The 17180-nt window shown below is 43.3% G+C and overlaps 1 protein-coding gene across 6 annotated transcripts in view; it reads right to left on the bottom strand.

Annotated features, from left to right (window-relative positions):
- Positions 1–17180, bottom strand: part of LNX1 (ligand of numb-protein X 1) — a 150120-nt gene that overhangs the window by 85069 nt on the left and 47871 nt on the right. The window lies entirely within an intron of this gene.

Raw genomic sequence — 17180 nt, 5'->3', positions numbered from 1 at the left:
CATCCTCACATGATATACGTACATCATCTTGTTTCTTTCCAAATGTAAACCAGAAATCTGTAATGAACTTTTCAGCCATCCAAGCATTTCTTAAGAACAGTTTTAACACCTTCAACCCTTGCTGGGCCTACATCACTGCTACATTTTTTTTCCTTGTGTAACATTACTCTTTCAGAACAGCTTTTACTTGCCAAGAATAGATTTTCTTCTAGTCTTTGCTAGTAACTTTCATACCTAATAACATACAAATATCAACTGATATCTATCTCTCCTTTTCTAGCTCTTTTTTTCCAATATATGGCCATACACTTTAAGTACTGTATATATTCATACCCCCATATACATCTGTAGATGTGTACAAATACGTACACACCCACATGTACAGATATGCATAAACAAACATTTACCTATTTAAACACATTTGTACACGTGTAAACACATTTCTACTTCATCTTCTTTTGCCACATATGTTCTCTTAACAACATCTATCATCAGCCTGTCCAAAAGTTGAATTCTTCCATGCCAGGTTAGACACCGTTTGTTTTATAGAACAATCATCTGGTATTTAAGGCTATTCTAGTGATGTTTTACAGACAGACAAATGAAATCTTCATCAAATCTCCAAAATAAAGTTCCCCATAATTGCACAGTTTTCTTTCCTACAAGTGGTAGTAGCTAATCCTGTCTTCAGGTTCAATTCAGTGACTTATAATATCACAACCTCCCACCCCTACTTGCTCCTGGGCTGTGATAATCAGCATATTGCACTGTATTTTTAAGATCCTGCACTTCCTGATTCTAAGTCAGGCAGATATAAGCCACTGGGTCATACAAAAAGTCATTCATTTCATACTGTTTCTTTTATCTCCCTTAGCCTTCTTAAACAGCTTATTCAATATTCTCACATTCTGGCCCCTCTGGTTCTGAAACCTGATGAGACAATTATGTTGAATTTATCTTCATTATTGAGAAATTCCAGTTCCTCTTACTTATTACCCAGACTCCCAGCTTCAGCATATAAGCAATTCCAAATGCATTTCTCTTTGGATCCTTTACCACACTGATTTAATTTGTTCCTGACATGGTGAATTCAAACCACATTTACTTTCTTAGCCCCCTTCTGCGTGTTGTTACTTTAAATACAGCTGTGGCAGTTCCTAGTAGTCAAGATTTTTGTCCTCTGCCACACCTATTCAATCTCTCCCTCATTTAGTACTGAATAAGTTACAAGCCAGTGCACGTTTTTGCTCCATGGCAAGTAGTCGGTCCAAAACCAACAGAGATATTTTGTGTTGACCCGTGGGATGCTGACACAGGCTGGGACACTTTATCTGCACTGCTATTTAAATAATGGCATTCAGCATCCTTCTTTCTGTGTTGGGAAGTTCTGTTTTTGCAGGTGGCTTTGCAGCATAATTCAGCAAATGCAATTTTAAATTCCTGTGCAAGGACTCCACTTACAGCACGCAGGCACGAACTATCAAGGAGCTGTGGTCTACAGAAACTTGCAATACCTTGCAGTCACAGGACTCAGCTCTGGCCTTTACCAGTGATGGAAACTCTCTGAAGAGGCACAGATGTGTTTAGCACAGGGGGAAGAAATGCATTAACATCTGCACATGGCTGACAGCTGCTTTCCTCACACAGCTCAGACGATGAAGGTCTGCAGAGCCTTTCTAGGAGCAAACAGGGCTGCATGAGTGCCCATGGCCATCAAGCTGTGCCTGGTCACCACGCTGCTCCCTGCCTTTTTGTAAGAGAACAAGGGAAAAAACCCTTTGGGGAAGCATGTTTCCCTCAGCCCACACTGACTTCATTGAACACTAGATTGTACCTAAAGTGTTTAAAGCCTGTGCAATTTAGCTAAATGAAAACGGGGCTCTCTTTCCGTGCTTACTTTCCATGTATACCATAGCAACCTTAAAATATATAAACTAGAGTCAGGATGTAATGAACGCTCTGATCTTAGAGAGGATCTTAGATCTTCTCCCTGTGTGGAAGGATGTTTCTTTTATTAGACTAATTGCTCTAACCATAAAAATGATGGGCTTTCAGCTACACAAGCATTCCTTTGGTCATACTCACCGTAAGTTCCAGTATACCCACATAAAACCAACAACAAAAGGCATCAGCTGGGGGAGCAGAGCAGGCAGGAAGGGGTCACTTTGAAGAAGGTGAGATGTTTTCAACTCACCAGTTGTTGAGCAGCCCAGCCCCTTCTGTCTGAACATGCTATTGCTTGGAGGGTTGCTGACCCAGCAAGCTTAGCAAAGGCTAGCACACATCTTGCAAATAACCTTTGTTTTACTGAATGATTTAAGTACTGATCGCAGAACAATTCCATTTACATGCAAATTGCTTAAATTGGTAACTCATTTATCCACAGGAGAGTGCAATGTGTAAAGTATAGATTGGATCGGAAGCAGAAGCTGTAAGGAGACACAGAAATATTTACATGTGGACAAATGGAGTGCATAATGTGTTACAGATACACGCAGAGAACTTTCTTAGCAATGCCCATTGCAAACTGGGAGATGGTGACGAGGGAAGAGATGTAGCTCAGAGATGTAATCCAAACGTAAAATGAATAAGTGCTGCTTTATCCTAAACCGATCTATTTGGAAACCCAACGGTTTATAAACTGAAGATGGAAGAGGATCTGGTTTGCTGACCTTCCCCACATAGCACAAGCCCTAGCCGTTCATGGACTTCTGCCCTAACTGCAGCACAGAATGCATATTTTAAGTTTCCAGCAGCTCATGTAACTGTGTGTGTGTATCTGTCAGCCTCCCAGAACCCACAATGACTTCTGAATTCGGGGAATGATTTCAACCACTTCTGACAGATGAGAAGGGCTTTCAACAGCATTTAAACAAGTTTGGTGAAAGCAGGCAAGCAGGTGGAGATGAAAGATGGATAGCATTTTCAACTGGGAGAAAGCTCTTACCCACAATGTTACTAAAATGCTGAGCCCCCATTCCTGACATAGAAATGAAGTTGTATGTACAAACAGCAGGAAAATCTTCCTTTGGAGCTCACAGCACTCTTGAATCTACAGCAAAACAGGATTCTTTAGCTTTGGTGCTCATGGACCAGTTTGTTTAACTATATTTGTTTTCCATGCCGAAGAACTCAGATCTTGCATGTTTTCAAAAGCCATAACAAATGGATATATAAATGTATAATATATAATATTTATAATGAGTATGTGTGTATAAAATTCATCAAAAAGCTGAATGAAATTTGAATGGAAATATTTACTATTAAAATTATTTTTCAAAAAAAATTTTTTTTGCAGTCCAGAATGTGAATGGTTAAGTATCATTTAAAATAAGAACTCCTTTAGAAAACATTTGTTTTTCAAGCATTGTACCATGAAATGCCTTAGAAGTGGCAAATCCATCAAAAATGCTCAAAAGAATTTACAAACGTGCATTTAGCTGACTTACAGACCTCGTATGACCGGTTCAATGTCACAGTGCACTTCCCCTTTCTGTGTATTACAGCCTGCAGAAACGACACAGAAAGCTCTTCAGCAAACTGCAGATCAGACTCATCTGACACTGCAAAACCTTAAGCTTAGCTTTCAGTGCCCGATAACGTCTCTGGCAAATATTATTTTCCAGTGTAGTTATACCTGGAGAATCTGTATTGAATCTCTTTAACTGCCAAAATGGTAGAAAAAAAAGAGTCTGATCCAGGAATACAGTGCAGAAACTTGTTTTGAGAGCACTTCTACAAACACTTAGCTACTTGAATCTCAGCTGATAACATTGACACAATAACATTTTCCTGTTGCAGTTTCAAGCCTCTACAGACCACATACATACAGACCAAAACATTCCAGATGTGGGCTACTGAAGTCACCAAACTGTTTTTTTTACGATATGACTGCAGGAGTTGGACCCGAATCTCCAGGGTTAAGCGTGGATGTGCTGGTGCTTAACGCCACCAACCTTCCCTCTTGCTGCTTTGCCAGGTGCTAGGAGCTTATGCTTTAGGAGATACTTTGCAAAATGTATATGAATGGGGTTGCTATTATCCATCAAAGGCTTCAGGCTGAAGCAGTTGTTCAGAGCATCGCTGACACGTATCCCTGCTGCCGACAGAACAAGTCTATATTCATGCCTTGCAGACAAAATCGCCATTCGTGCTGAGATTTGTACCATCTTCACAAAGTTCCTTGGGAGATCTGTCGGCTTTGTGCGGGGGGAAACGGGTCAGAAAATACTGACGATTTTCAAAATGCTTGCCTTGAATTTCAATGTCTCCTCCTTGTCCTGGCTAACAGTGCGCTACTGTTGGGACACAGTGAGTCCCTCACACCACACGTGAAGTGCATCGACTGGCTGAGTGTGTGGGGACTGCAAAGTCCCCTGCATGCCCCTCCCTTCCCAAAACACCAGCAATGGGCCATTATCTTTGATTTTGACATCTGAAGAGAGAATGCAAATGCCAGGAAGGAAGTTTTTAGAATCTGTAAAAAAATACTCTATAAAAGACCTTCCAAAGGGAATATTACAACAGGATACAGTAAAGAAAAACAGAAGAAGAATTTGAGGGGGAGAAGTTCACACTATAAATGAAAAATACTTCTGAGAATAAACAAAAACATAAGCACATCCAAACTTACTTCTGCTTAGCAGAAAATATGTCATTAGTAACTTTTCCGCTTAAAATAAACTAAACACATTAGTGGAATACTTGAACATTTCTAATTTATACCTTCCGGATTGCGCACCGTAGTGCGAGGGACATGAAAGTACGTTTTGAATTGATGTTTGGGCCGCCCCCGCTAGACCACCAAGGCAGAAGGTGAAATGCAGAGGTTACAAGCTGAGTACGAGGACTCCAGTTCTTTGAAAAATTTCCTTTATACCACTAGGGTATCTCCTCAAGAATCAGGAAAAAATCATCTCTGAAGTCACTGAAACGAAGATTAGGAAATCCCAGTCTTTCTGAGTATCTTGGTAACAGCCAGTCTCTATAAAATTGTCATGACTTATTAAATCTTGACTAGCTTACGGCTATCTATATTGTAAACTATAACAACATACACCATAAAAACAAATACTGTCCTAATTCCAGCCTCCTCCCCCCATGGTTTCTTTTGTCGACCACTGTCAGGGCACACTGTGCTGTGCAAGCTATGCAGACAGTCTGCACATCAAAGAATCTGCAAGCTAAGCATCTGAACGAGATCCTCTCTGCACAAGAAAACGCAGAACAACTCAAACTGATGGGTCCGCACCCAGCTTTATGAAAGTCGTCCCAGAGAGGGTGACTCTTCGTGAAGCTAGGGGACAGTGATTTGTTAAAGAAGGCTAAAAAGCTCTGAACACTTATGGAGCACAGATAATGGTTTCAAAGAAACCTCTGAACAGCTGAGAAATGATCATAAGGAAGAATGGGACAGAGCACAACAAAGCAGCAACACTGACTTGGATTCTGTTTTTTCGTCAATTACCAAGGCATCAGGTTTTTGTCAGAATGCTTCCCAGGCTCAAGGACTGTATCACAGACTTGGAGCAGGCATTTGCTGGTCTACATGAAGAAGTGCAGACTTCTTACAAAATAAAATTCACTATTTTAATCTGAAGTTGCAGTGAAAGATCATAGAGGAGTAAGTTAAATAGAAAGTATTAAGTTTATGCTTGAAAGGATGATGCAGTCTGAGAGGAGAAATGCAGAGCATTTTTTGCTGGCATTTTCATAGGCTGGGTGGAAATTCACTGGCCTGCACCTACAGAGGCTACCTTGGAAAGAAGAAGGTGTTTGTGCCGGGGGAGGTGGTGAAGGGAAGAACAGCCCTTTTAAAGGAAATTTGTCAGCCTGTCTACTTCTAATTAAGAGACTGGATGATAATCAGCATCATAAGTTTAAATACACCTTCTCTTTAATTAATAATTTATCCTTCACCCAATTTCCTGGGGAAACAAAGTTGAGGTGATCACACCTTTCTCTGTCAGTGCCTGCCTCTCTGCACCCCGCTGCATCTTCGGAGCCCTGTGGCTGTTTCGAGTGCCCTACCTTTGACAAAGGATAACAGTTGCAAAGATATTATGTTCCCATCAGAATAAAGAAAAGAGACCCCATTAAGTGTTCACATGGAGAGGGAGGTTGAGGCATAAATACGTCCCTTATTAGATAGCAAAGAATCAACAAAGGGCTTGAAATACTTGAACGCCTCATGGGAAACACTTCCATTGAACTCACGCCTTTCTAAACATCAGGAAATCCAGCTACCAGACACAAATCTGTAAGAAACCAGGCTTCGCTGGCTCTGCTGCTCAGTCGGCAGCTTCACTTAAGCAAGCAAACTGATCACTCCAGTTGCAAAATACCCGTGTTTTGTTGGATGCGGAGCATGGCAAACAGGCTCTTGCTGAGTAACCTAGGCATGAAAAACCTTCCGTAAGCAGTTTCCAACTAGCGGCCCTCACCAAAATAAAGCTTGCCCTCTTCCCCCCCTTCAGGGCAGGGTTTTTGGGAACCCATGGGAAGGGGCATGCGGTGGCCGGGGATGCATGGGGCTGGGGCTGCAGCGTGGGGAAGGCTCTCTTTCTCCAGGGGAAGCACAGTCGTGAACCTAAGAACAACAAGGCAGTATTACACTTAATCCGCTGCCATCTGGCTTCATTTTGACAATCCACAAAATCAGACACAACATTCTTCCCCAAAATCCCTGAAAAACAACACAGAATCAGTGTCAAACCGAGCATCCCCTCCCCTTCCTTCCCCGGCCCCTGCAGTGACATTTCTGCAGGAGTGTCCTGCCTACAGATGTTCCTGCTGTGGCAGAGCAGCGCCCTTTGTCATGTTTATGAGGAAAAGGAGGAGGAAGTGGAAGGAGAGACAGCGAGCAGGAGCGGCTGCAAGCAGCAGCTGCCATCCACGCTTCGTGAGCTGCCTCCAAGAGGCCATCGGTGCTGCCTGTGTGCTTCCTTCTCTGTGAATTTAAGGGAGAACCAGGACCATCTATCTATTCATCCTCCCCTGCAGAAACCAAATGGCCATTCCTGAGGGGACAAAGGAGCCACAGTCTTTAAACGAGCTGGGCACACAGTCCTGCTGCAAATCAGCTAGGCAAATCCCCTCATTCTGAGTTCACAACAGCATGCTGCAGGAAGCCTTGGTTTGCGACATCTGCATTGTTACTGAGGCATTAAAATAGTCCAAGAGAGCTCAAATGTCCTCTCACAGACGATGACTCAGTAACTACTGAACAGAGCCATTTCTGTCCACAACAAAAGGCAGAAAGGCAACCAAAAATGTTGAAATAATACCCAATTCAAGCTGAGTTGTGTTCCTGTTAAAAAATATTGATTATCTACCAAAAAAAAAAAATTGCCAGAGACTGGATCACATTTTCACCATAGCCTCCTAGCTTAGGGGAACAACTCAGCTGCCGGGCTTCCCATGCCCTTTCAGACACTGGAGTGCTCAAGACGCCTGGCCTCCATTGCATCAGAGACCTCCTGTAGCTCCTGCGTGGCTTCTGCCAGCTCCATACAGATGTCTCAGATATTCTGGGACATCTCAGCTAGAGGCCGTGGTCTCTGTTCCATCACCCTCATGCAGTCCGTGACCACATATCTGCTTGTACTCCTCACATGCTGCCTACGACGGGAGCGAGCTCTCCTAGTTCTGCACGTGGATGTCTTCCTGGCTGCCAAAACAAGTGCTCTAACAACCACAACATTCACATCCATGAACAATGCTTTGTTCTGCTTCCATAACGAGATGTCAGCACAGAAAGCAAGACAGGTGCCGTTCGCACACCTGCCTTAGGGCTGAGTGCCACAGGGATGTCTTCAGGCTTGGTGCGTGGTGTGCTTGAGCACGGCTGTGCATCCTGTCCTCCAGAAGGCTCCTTACTGACAGCAGCATGCATGCTAACTGGGCACATCTCCACGGAGTCCTGCATGTGCACATCCATTAATCAGGTGTCTTTCTTCATGTTCAGGGTTATGCCAGGGAATAACCTTGCCTGGCCTTTGCACATGGACTAGAAGAGTTGGGGGGAGATGAAAACAGTAAATTCCCTGTGCTATGGCAGTGCCACCTGCAATGGACACGTAACTTCACAAAAATTTCTCCTATTGAAACTCCCAAAGGTTTCCAGTTGTAGCCTATGAAAGACCAGGTTCATATCGTGGCCTGAAAGGAGGAAATGGCACACTTGTGCTAAGTATTGTGGGTTTGGTTTTACAGCAAAAGTTGTGTCTGCACAAGTTTAAGCATTGCACATTGAAGAGCTGTGCTGTCACACATATCAAGCAAATGCACACCTGGGAGGGAGGTAAAAACTAACCTCCTGCGAAAACAATCTCCTGTGAAACCAGAAGTGTAGGCAATATGAAAGGAACACTGACACTGAGGGAGATGGTAAAGATGCAATGAGCGAGTAAGACAATTTTATCCCTAATATTTAAAAAGACTTTAGAAAAATTGATTATGACCCAGGTTAGGAGGACTGTGGAATCTGTGCTATGATAAATAATGCCAATCTGTGATTTGTAGTGGCACCAGATTTATAGGGAAGTTAGAGATATGAAAAATAAACATTGTGACTAGTAGCACTGCAATCTGAAATTAAGAATCATAGAGCTGCTGCGAAGTTTCTGTTTAATTAGCTTTATGTTTCAGGAAATTGTATATTTTACAGGTTCGGTTTGGGTATCTGATCATTTCATACTGCAGTCTTCTGTCTCCCCTCGCAACATGCATCCTTCAAGTACAAGCTGCTAGAGCAGCATCCTCTCTCCAGATGGAGAGCTAGTGAGCAGTTCCCTTTACAGCCTGCAAAACCCTAAAAGGACAGCAGAGTCTGAATTGCAGGGTTTTACTGACAGCAGCAGGCTCCAGATTGTTGTTTCCTTTACCATCACAAAGGACATGCCTGGTACCTCTCTACTCGAAGTCCTTTCTGCACCATGACTAAGTAGTTACCTTATGGGGGGACTGAATTCCTGGTGGCATTAGAGAGGTTTCTCTCTGGGACTTAGAGCAAATAAATACCTGATGTGATGGAATTGATGAGTTTTTGTGGGAATTTCTGGTTTTGATTGTTTGTTTGTTTGCTTTGTTTTCTTTTTTTTTTTTTTTTTCTGAAAAATAAATTCCAGTTTGTTCCACTTTAATTTAGGGCCTGCCTGACACTTTGCAGTGATCACAATGAGAATTGTCTTGGCTCTTGGCCAGAACTGTCCTCCATAAAATCATCAAGTGAGAGATCTGCACATCAAATGTTTACAGTGCTTTCTTCTCAATACAAGCAGAAAAGCTCTGGACTACTCATCCTAAAGAGGCCTTTTTTTTTTTTTCTTTTTTTTTTCTTTTTTTTTTTTTTTGTCTTACAGGAGCTTGTGAGGGCTCCCATAAAACAAGATTATCCCCTCCTATCCTCATTTAGCCACATCTGGAGCAGCAGCTACCTGTTTCAAAACTAATGTTGGAAAGGTGACTGCAGAAATCTGACAATCTTTCATACGCAGAAGGAGTAGTTTACCCTATGTATTTCTGAGTTTCTTTACTGTATCTGTGGAGAAAATTAAGGCTGAATATTACAAGAGTTCAACAACATTTTACAAAAGAACAAAAAAAAAAAAAAAGGGAGAGCTCCACTGAAACATGGAGTAAATTCAGGTCACTCCTAAATTATTATTTTTTTTTTCCTTTCCTTTATCTTATTAAACACATGCAACAATGAGTTTCTTTATGCCCGCGGTATTACCGCAAGCCTACCAGTGGTGTGTCAGCAGGGATTGGAGGGACCAGTCTGGAGCTCCCGACCTCACACACGCAGAGGTGGGTACTCTCATTTCCCACTCCCTGCCACCCTCCTGTCTTTTCACTCGCTCAACTTGGACCATCTCCAGGTAACTTGAATCAGCAAGCATTTTCAGCTGATAATCATGGTCACGCAAATCTGTAGCATTTCTCACGCCCAAGACTATATATAATTTCAGAATTGTCTCACCTTACCATAATTTTATTCATTTGATGGAGTATAATTAGACTCCTCTACAAAAAGTCTTAAAATGAAAAGATGGGTTTTGTTTTAAGGATGTTGTATTCACTTTGCTTAAGTATCGCCTTTCCCAATGTTGCAAACTGGCAATACTCTTGGAAATCTTTGCTGAGAGAGGGTGTCCTATAGCAATTAAGGTATCTCAGTGGAGCGATATGAAACACTTGAGGAAAATGGATCAAAAACTGTGAAAGACTGAAATATTCATCTCCTGCCATCTGCTACACAGAATATATGTTATTTTACTCTTTTAATGCCTGTAATCTTTCTGTGTATGGCAATTTAAAGCTCTGCTCTGTTTTAAAATAGAAAGGTAAAACTTCTTTTCACACTCCATTTACCGGCCAGCTGGAACTACAATGCCTGTTCCTGCTCATTTATGAGGGTTTTGAGAGGAGAGTGGTGGGCAGCAAACCCATTTAGCTTCTTCATGTAAAAAATGGTGATAGGAAACAAGGGGAAAAATGCCTGTAAATGCCTTCTTTAAAAGACATAATGGCCTTATGAATGAAAACTGCTCTCTTAAACTTCATTTCACAAATACCCTTCTCAAGGCCAGCATTACTTACTGAGAAAAGATCTCAGTGTCTAACCAGAACATGCTGCGTGGCCTCACCGTGTCCTTCACACCACGGGTGGGAGGTGGCAACAGAGCCGCAGGCTCAAAACCCGGGCTGAAATATCGTTAGAATGCAATTAAAGGATATAGCACAACAATCATGGAAAAAGAAAGTGCGTAACAGCAGAAAATAAATCATAGATAATTGAAACATCGTTTCAGAAACTATTGAGACTTACTTCTTAAAAACACGACAAAGTGTGTTCTTGCTTTTTTTTAATGGAGGGTTTTGTTTGTTGGTTTGGTTTTCATTTTTAAAGGGCAAACTTGGTAGTGTAACTACTTTACACTTTGTCATGTTATTTTTTCTGTCTGTGTTTATTTCATCTTCCTTTGTCTACTGTTTTTAAAGCACTTTTTCACAGAGTGCTAGTTCAATGTCAAAAAGAGGCAATTCAAGTGGAGATTAATTATTTCTGTCATTTTATCTTCACTATTGCCAAAATCCTTTTTAAAATAGTCCCTTTGAGATTCCCAACAAAAAAATAAAAGCAAAAATACAAAATTAAACAGTTAAACAGTTTTCTAACTCAACTCAAGACAGTAATAGGCTGTGTTTTGGTTGATCTAACAACCAGGATGACAGCTTACCAGGCACTCTTTACCTGTGCGGTGATTGCTGTAATAATAATTTGGGGTTCGTTTTTGTCCTTCTCTCTCTGGTTACAGGAAGATCTGTTGTGTTCTGATGTGCGTAGCAGCCTGGTTTAACTAAACAATGACTGTCCCTAGCTCTTGCTCAACCTACGCTTCCTCCCTCCCTGCAGCTGCGGCCCGAGGAAGAGGTCCCACACTCTGGATGAGGTCCTGGAGCTGCTGAAACAGGACCACTGGCCAGCGTTACTCCAACAGAAAACGAGAAGATGCTTCCCTAAGAATGGAGAGGGTCAGCAACGATCCTGTCATCTGTCCTCTCATCCAGCTGGTGGAACTTTGATCTCATCTCGGTTGAAGCAGGGCCAGAGGCTGCTGCTTGCTGCCTGGAGAGATGGAGAGAGCTCTCCAGCTTAGCAGATTGCAGTCCTTTAGAAGCAGGTACACGGGCAGGAGTTGCAGCCATACAGCTGGCCACAAAGTCAACGATGCCTCAGATTTTTCTAATTGTCTCTTTTAGGTATTGGAGGGAAAACCCCAAACCAAATCTTCAGCCATACAGGAGCTGCTCACACCACAGTTGGTATGGGACATGGACAGACCTCCAAGCTCCCTCTCCTTCCTGCAGAAGTAAATCCACACAGAGTAAGGACTGCAGCAGCGACCAGAATTTCCTTCATCTGCCAGGCAAAATACAATTGACAAAACTTCTCTGTCATTTCCTTGCTTCAGAGGATAAAATTAATTAAGTGAGAATCTTTTTCTCTAAAAAGTGTCTGATTTGCTTCAAGCCCAGACTTTTTGATTTGCCTGTTCACTGCTGTCATGAAACACAGGAAAAATCCACTTCAGAATATCTTGGCTTGCCACAGACAGTCTGTTGAAACCAAGCTACCACACGTTCAGAAGGAAAAGTAAAGTGCTCATGGAACATGTCCCACAGGCTCATAAAAATGTAGTCATTAACAAAGATAAAAAAAGAGTTTAAGTGTGACAGTTACAACAGGAAAGAAAATGCCAAGAGCAGCCCAGATCTGGAAAAACACGGAAAAAATCTTAAGAGCGGAAAGACCGCAAATGATGTTTCTTTCAACTTTCTGCAGAAAAAAAGCCCTAAAGTGTCTGCTACTTGAAAAGTCTCTAAATTGAGAAAATCCAGAAGAGATTTCTGGGACAAGGAAGCATCCTGCAAGCAGCTGCAGATTATACATCCACCGTAGTCACCTGAGCTGATGCAGAGGACATCTTCCTCTCCAACCCCCAGCTCACACCATCAGCGGAGAGTCCGAAGGAGCCACAGCTAATCTGTCTGACTGCATTTCAGTTACTGAAGGGGAAGTCTTGTATTCAGTCTGCGCATGGAAAATGTCAGCTTCCCAGAATATTTCCCCAGTTTTTTTTTTTAGTTACTTTCTAAGCCTTTAATGAAAATGGGAAAGTTTATACCCTGCTGGTGGCAGAATTGTTTCAGTTTGCCTGGATATAGTAGGCTCCACAAGGAGGTGAGATTATTAGGAAAAGATAGGATGAGTCTAGAAAGGGACCGGATGTCAACCCATCATTTCACTGGCAGGACCACTGGCTGTATCCCAAGCAGACACATGCCAGGAGGCCAGCAGAAGGCAGGCTGTGCACCTCCACTCCGAGCACTTTTTCAAGGCAGCCAAGCAGCATTAGGAACCAGATCTGCAGAAACCGCACACGGGCTGTGTTTAGCACAGTGCCAGCAAGGTGGTAAGGCACAGATTTACACCAGAAAATCATCACAGCTTCTTTCAGTTTGGTTGCTTGTCCATGCTTCCTCAGAGAGACCAAGTGTAACCTCTCTGATGAGGGTGATATAGCTTTGACATCTGTTTCCTTAGCTGGGGGCTACTAGGCTATGATTTCCCTATCCCAAAGCAGACTTTGAGGTGGCATTGCTTGGATTTTCATAATCTTTACACAACCATCACACCTAGGAGAGACTTAAATCACACTTGGAATAAAAAAATCCAGGTTCCTTCGTGTCTTTGGCACCTTTACAAAGTAACTAATAAAAACATTGGCAAAACAGAAGGCAAATGGCAGCCAGCGAGTTTTGGAGGGAACATTGGCTATGGTTTTCAAAAGTGGAATGACTTTTCCTTCTTACTGCATTTCCTGTGAGATCCTGCCCCTTAACCAAGCAATAAATCTCAATGTAATTACATATTCTATTTTTTTTTCACCCTACCATGGCAAAAGTTAGCCTAAAACAGCTTGGATAGAGTTACCTGATTTTTTTTTTCTTTTTTTTGCACCACCCAAGTTAGTTCAAATGCTACATGGGATAAAAGTAAACCATATGTAATAATGGGAAATGTATTAGGGTGTGTTGGAGCCTTTCTTGCAAGAGGGATTTTATGCAGGGAGCCAAGACACAGAGCTCAGACAGTGTGTACGTGTGGGGAAACAACAACAACACAGAGAAAGCACTTTAAGGAGCTAATGACTGTGCTCTTAAAAAAGGAGAAAAATAAAAAAGATCACCCATATGAAGTCTAGACTTGAAATCAATTTGCAAAGCCATGCACAGGAGGCTGCAGGCACCCCAGGTTTGTAAAGCTATGTAAGAAATGTACAGACTTACATTATTTTGAATCGTGAAAATCAACTTGCTTCACACAAAGAACGGCAGGTAACATGCAAACACCATTGCACTGAGAGGAGTCAAAGCAGTTGGTCTGAGATGTGAGCATGTGTGCTGGCATTGCTCACATTCCTCTCTCCCCGCCACACGGTGGGCAACTGGAATTTACAATTTACAACTGGCAGACTGCATACATGTTCTCCCAATATGTTAACCGTTGTCTTGATTTGTATTGTTTTTCCTAACATCACAGTTCCTTCACTAGGCTTTGTTGTGGGCAAGGTTATGTACATGGCAAGGCTTCCCATATGGAATGGTTTAATGAGTCTCGGGTAGCAATGCGATCACTAGGGGTTGCAACAGATGGGGCTTGGTTAGACAAGGAGCCAGTTAATGTGGGTGTTTTTACAATTGTTTTACGCAGCTCTCCTATCACCACGTGGAAGTAAAGCAGATGAGAGCTCTTCAGGGTCAGAGAGGCTGGCTAGAAGGGAATATGTTGGCTGAAAGAAAGAGTGAGTGAATAAAAGCAGAGGCTTAATGAATAACCTTTATGGCTACATCTGAATTTCAGTCATTGACCAGTCCTATAAGCGCTGCTTAGCCACTGATCTTACTATCAGCCAAGGGTGGCCATTAATTGTCCTCCAAGTTGTGGCTGACCCAACTAGTCTAGCCAACAGCCAATGCAGGAACAACCATGTCTTCTTCAGCTGTTTCAGCACTAGGTCCACTTTCTCCATCCACATCCACCCCGGAGATTCAGGCATGATGTGCAGCAGCATGTATATTCATGGCACTATGTGGGCAGAGAAACATTCTCAAAACCTCAGGTTGAAGCCTTACAGCCTGAATTACAGCTTACAGTCATGAAAAGTAGTTGGAAATCCCTAATGTCTTGCATGCGGGGTTTGCAAGCCCCACCTGCCCTGGGGGCAGGTTAGGTTCAGGTTTAGGCTGGGGTTATATTCCACAGGGAAGAGGTTATTTGCTTGTCTTCAGCTTCTGTTTCTCTCTGGGGAACTGCTATCCCCAGCTGCGAAGCCACCCCAAGAGAGGCAGACAGTGGTGATTAAAAAATTGTCCAGTCAAGGGATGAAGGCACCCTGCAACTTCTGATTTCCAAAACAGGCTTCTGGGAAGTGTTAAGTGACAGCAGACTTGGTGAGTGTGAATCTGCCCCAAATACTCTGGGAGGTGGCGTGGAGACGGGAACAACATTGCCTTCCCCAGCTCAGCTCAGATGGAAACGTACCTTCTGCCCTTCCACAGATTCAGCTGATCTCAAATATAATGGAGCCATAGATCTCCTACTCACAGGGTCAAGGAGCAAAGAAGAGGGCAGGGTCTGGGCCAGTAACAAAACAAAAATCAACTGGAACAAAGAAGGGCATTTAGATGAAGGGAAGAAGAAGGAGCTGTGTAAAAGCAATGACATTTCTGATGGAACAAAAAGCATATTTGCTGAAAGCCAAGCATTGGATCCAGGGAGGAGATTTGAATCATCCCCTTGGACCCATTCCACTTTTAATAAAACATTAACTATTCATTGAGAGAGAGCACACGTGTGTGTATGAATCAGTAGCCTGGCGGGTCGTCATCTGAGAGATGAGACTTCCTGAGCACCAGCCCCTCTTCTAGTAAATGTTAATTGTTTATACAAAGTGGAAGAACTTCAAGAGGAGAGACTGAGGGCCTCCTGACTGCCTCCTCCTTGAGTTAGGTAGTGACAGGAGACCTGGGCAAGTCCCTTAGCGGCTCCACCACTCACCGAAGAGCACACACTCACATACCTCTTCCTCTATTTTGCTTTAAAGTTCTCCAAGTAGAAATATTTGGGGTTTTGGTTAGAAAAAGCTGGAAAACAGAATCCCTCTCAGCGCTCTCTGACTTGGACTTACCCTCGCATTTTTCCAGCTGCAGAGCAGCCCTGGTGCTGACCCGGGGAGAGGAGCCCTTTCCAGCCCCATCTCTCCCTGTGGTCCCCCACTGCTGCCCCACACCTGCCAGAAGATTTGTGCTCTCCTTTGAAACACCACCAGCTGACTAGATACTGCGTGGAGGAGATGGGATTTATGCAAGCACTGCTGAAAGCAGCACTGCTAACGATAGCGGGGAATGGCTCCCCATAACAGCCGGCCACCTCTATCAATCTTTGCCACGGCCATGAACCCAAAAGTGTTAGCAAGCCTGTTTTGATCAAACACTACTTAAAAACAGCAAACGGTAATGCTCTCTTACATGTATCAGCTGGTCACAACCAGCTCTCAGCCTGTATATTTTCAAAACCTGATTGTGCGTCACATTTCCAGCAGGATCCCTCCCTGCTAGCTGGCTGAATGCTTAAAGGCAGTGTTTCTCGGCCATTTTAAAATCAAAGGACAACCCAACACCGGGGATGGGAAGAGAGGCCAATGTCCTTCTTGTATCCCATATTGTTCAGGGGCTGGCAGAGCAGGAGTGAAACAGTGTTCTTAGCACTAAGGAAGTAAAATGGCCGGTTTGCAAAACTGTTCTTTTAATTATTACTTGCACACTTTCCTGACTGGCAGTGTCCATCTCAAAGCTGTGCTCCCATTGCCATAACCAGAGGGCAGGTTGTTTTGGTGCCATCAAGTCAGTTATCACATTCCTTTGTCCTGTGGATCAGCCAGGGCCTGCAAACGACAGGCCGCACAACAGTGGTCTAAGGCAAATACTGCCAGCCCATCACTGCTTACTTTTTCTTGTATATGGGGAAAGCAGACCTTTGCCTCAGTCTGCCATGGGGCAGCATGGCTCATTCTGATCTGCGTCAGGCCATTTCCACTCGCTCTGCAAACTTTATGTATAGGCCTCAACGGGGCATGACTGCACTGACACAGCCAGGATAGGGATTTGAGGGCTGCAGGTTCATACGAACAGGCACGGGCAGTGAGACCATGGAGCTTATTTGCAGACCAAGATGAAAAGCACCAGATGGACTGGTTTCCTGTTGCATTGGAGCTCTTCCCCCAGCACTGCGCAGTGCCAATGTCATCTGGGTGCTTCGCATTCCTTTCCAATTCAGCAAATTCAACTTTGTGAGTCATCCAAGCGGATGGCTGAGCTAGATTAAATGCACGGCATGCCTTGCTAAGATAATTAAAAAGTTAGTAGGAAGAAGCTTACACCAGGCCCTAGGAATTGCCCGGCACAGCTCTGCTAGACTGAAAGCAGCAGCGACTTCCACATGAATAATCATCGTGTTGGAAGGCCTGCCATTAGTCCTAAGCAAATCAAACCCAGGCAGCAACAGCACAGGAGATATAGCAACAGACAGAAGTATTTTGAGGATTCAACTC

This window comes from Anser brachyrhynchus (assembly GCF_964034855.1).
Source record: "Anser brachyrhynchus genome assembly, chromosome: 4".
NCBI classification, from domain to species: domain Eukaryota; kingdom Metazoa; phylum Chordata; class Aves; order Anseriformes; family Anatidae; genus Anser; species Anser brachyrhynchus.
The sequence above is the reverse complement of the archived record's forward strand: the minus strand, read 5'-3'. Positions and strand labels throughout refer to the sequence as shown.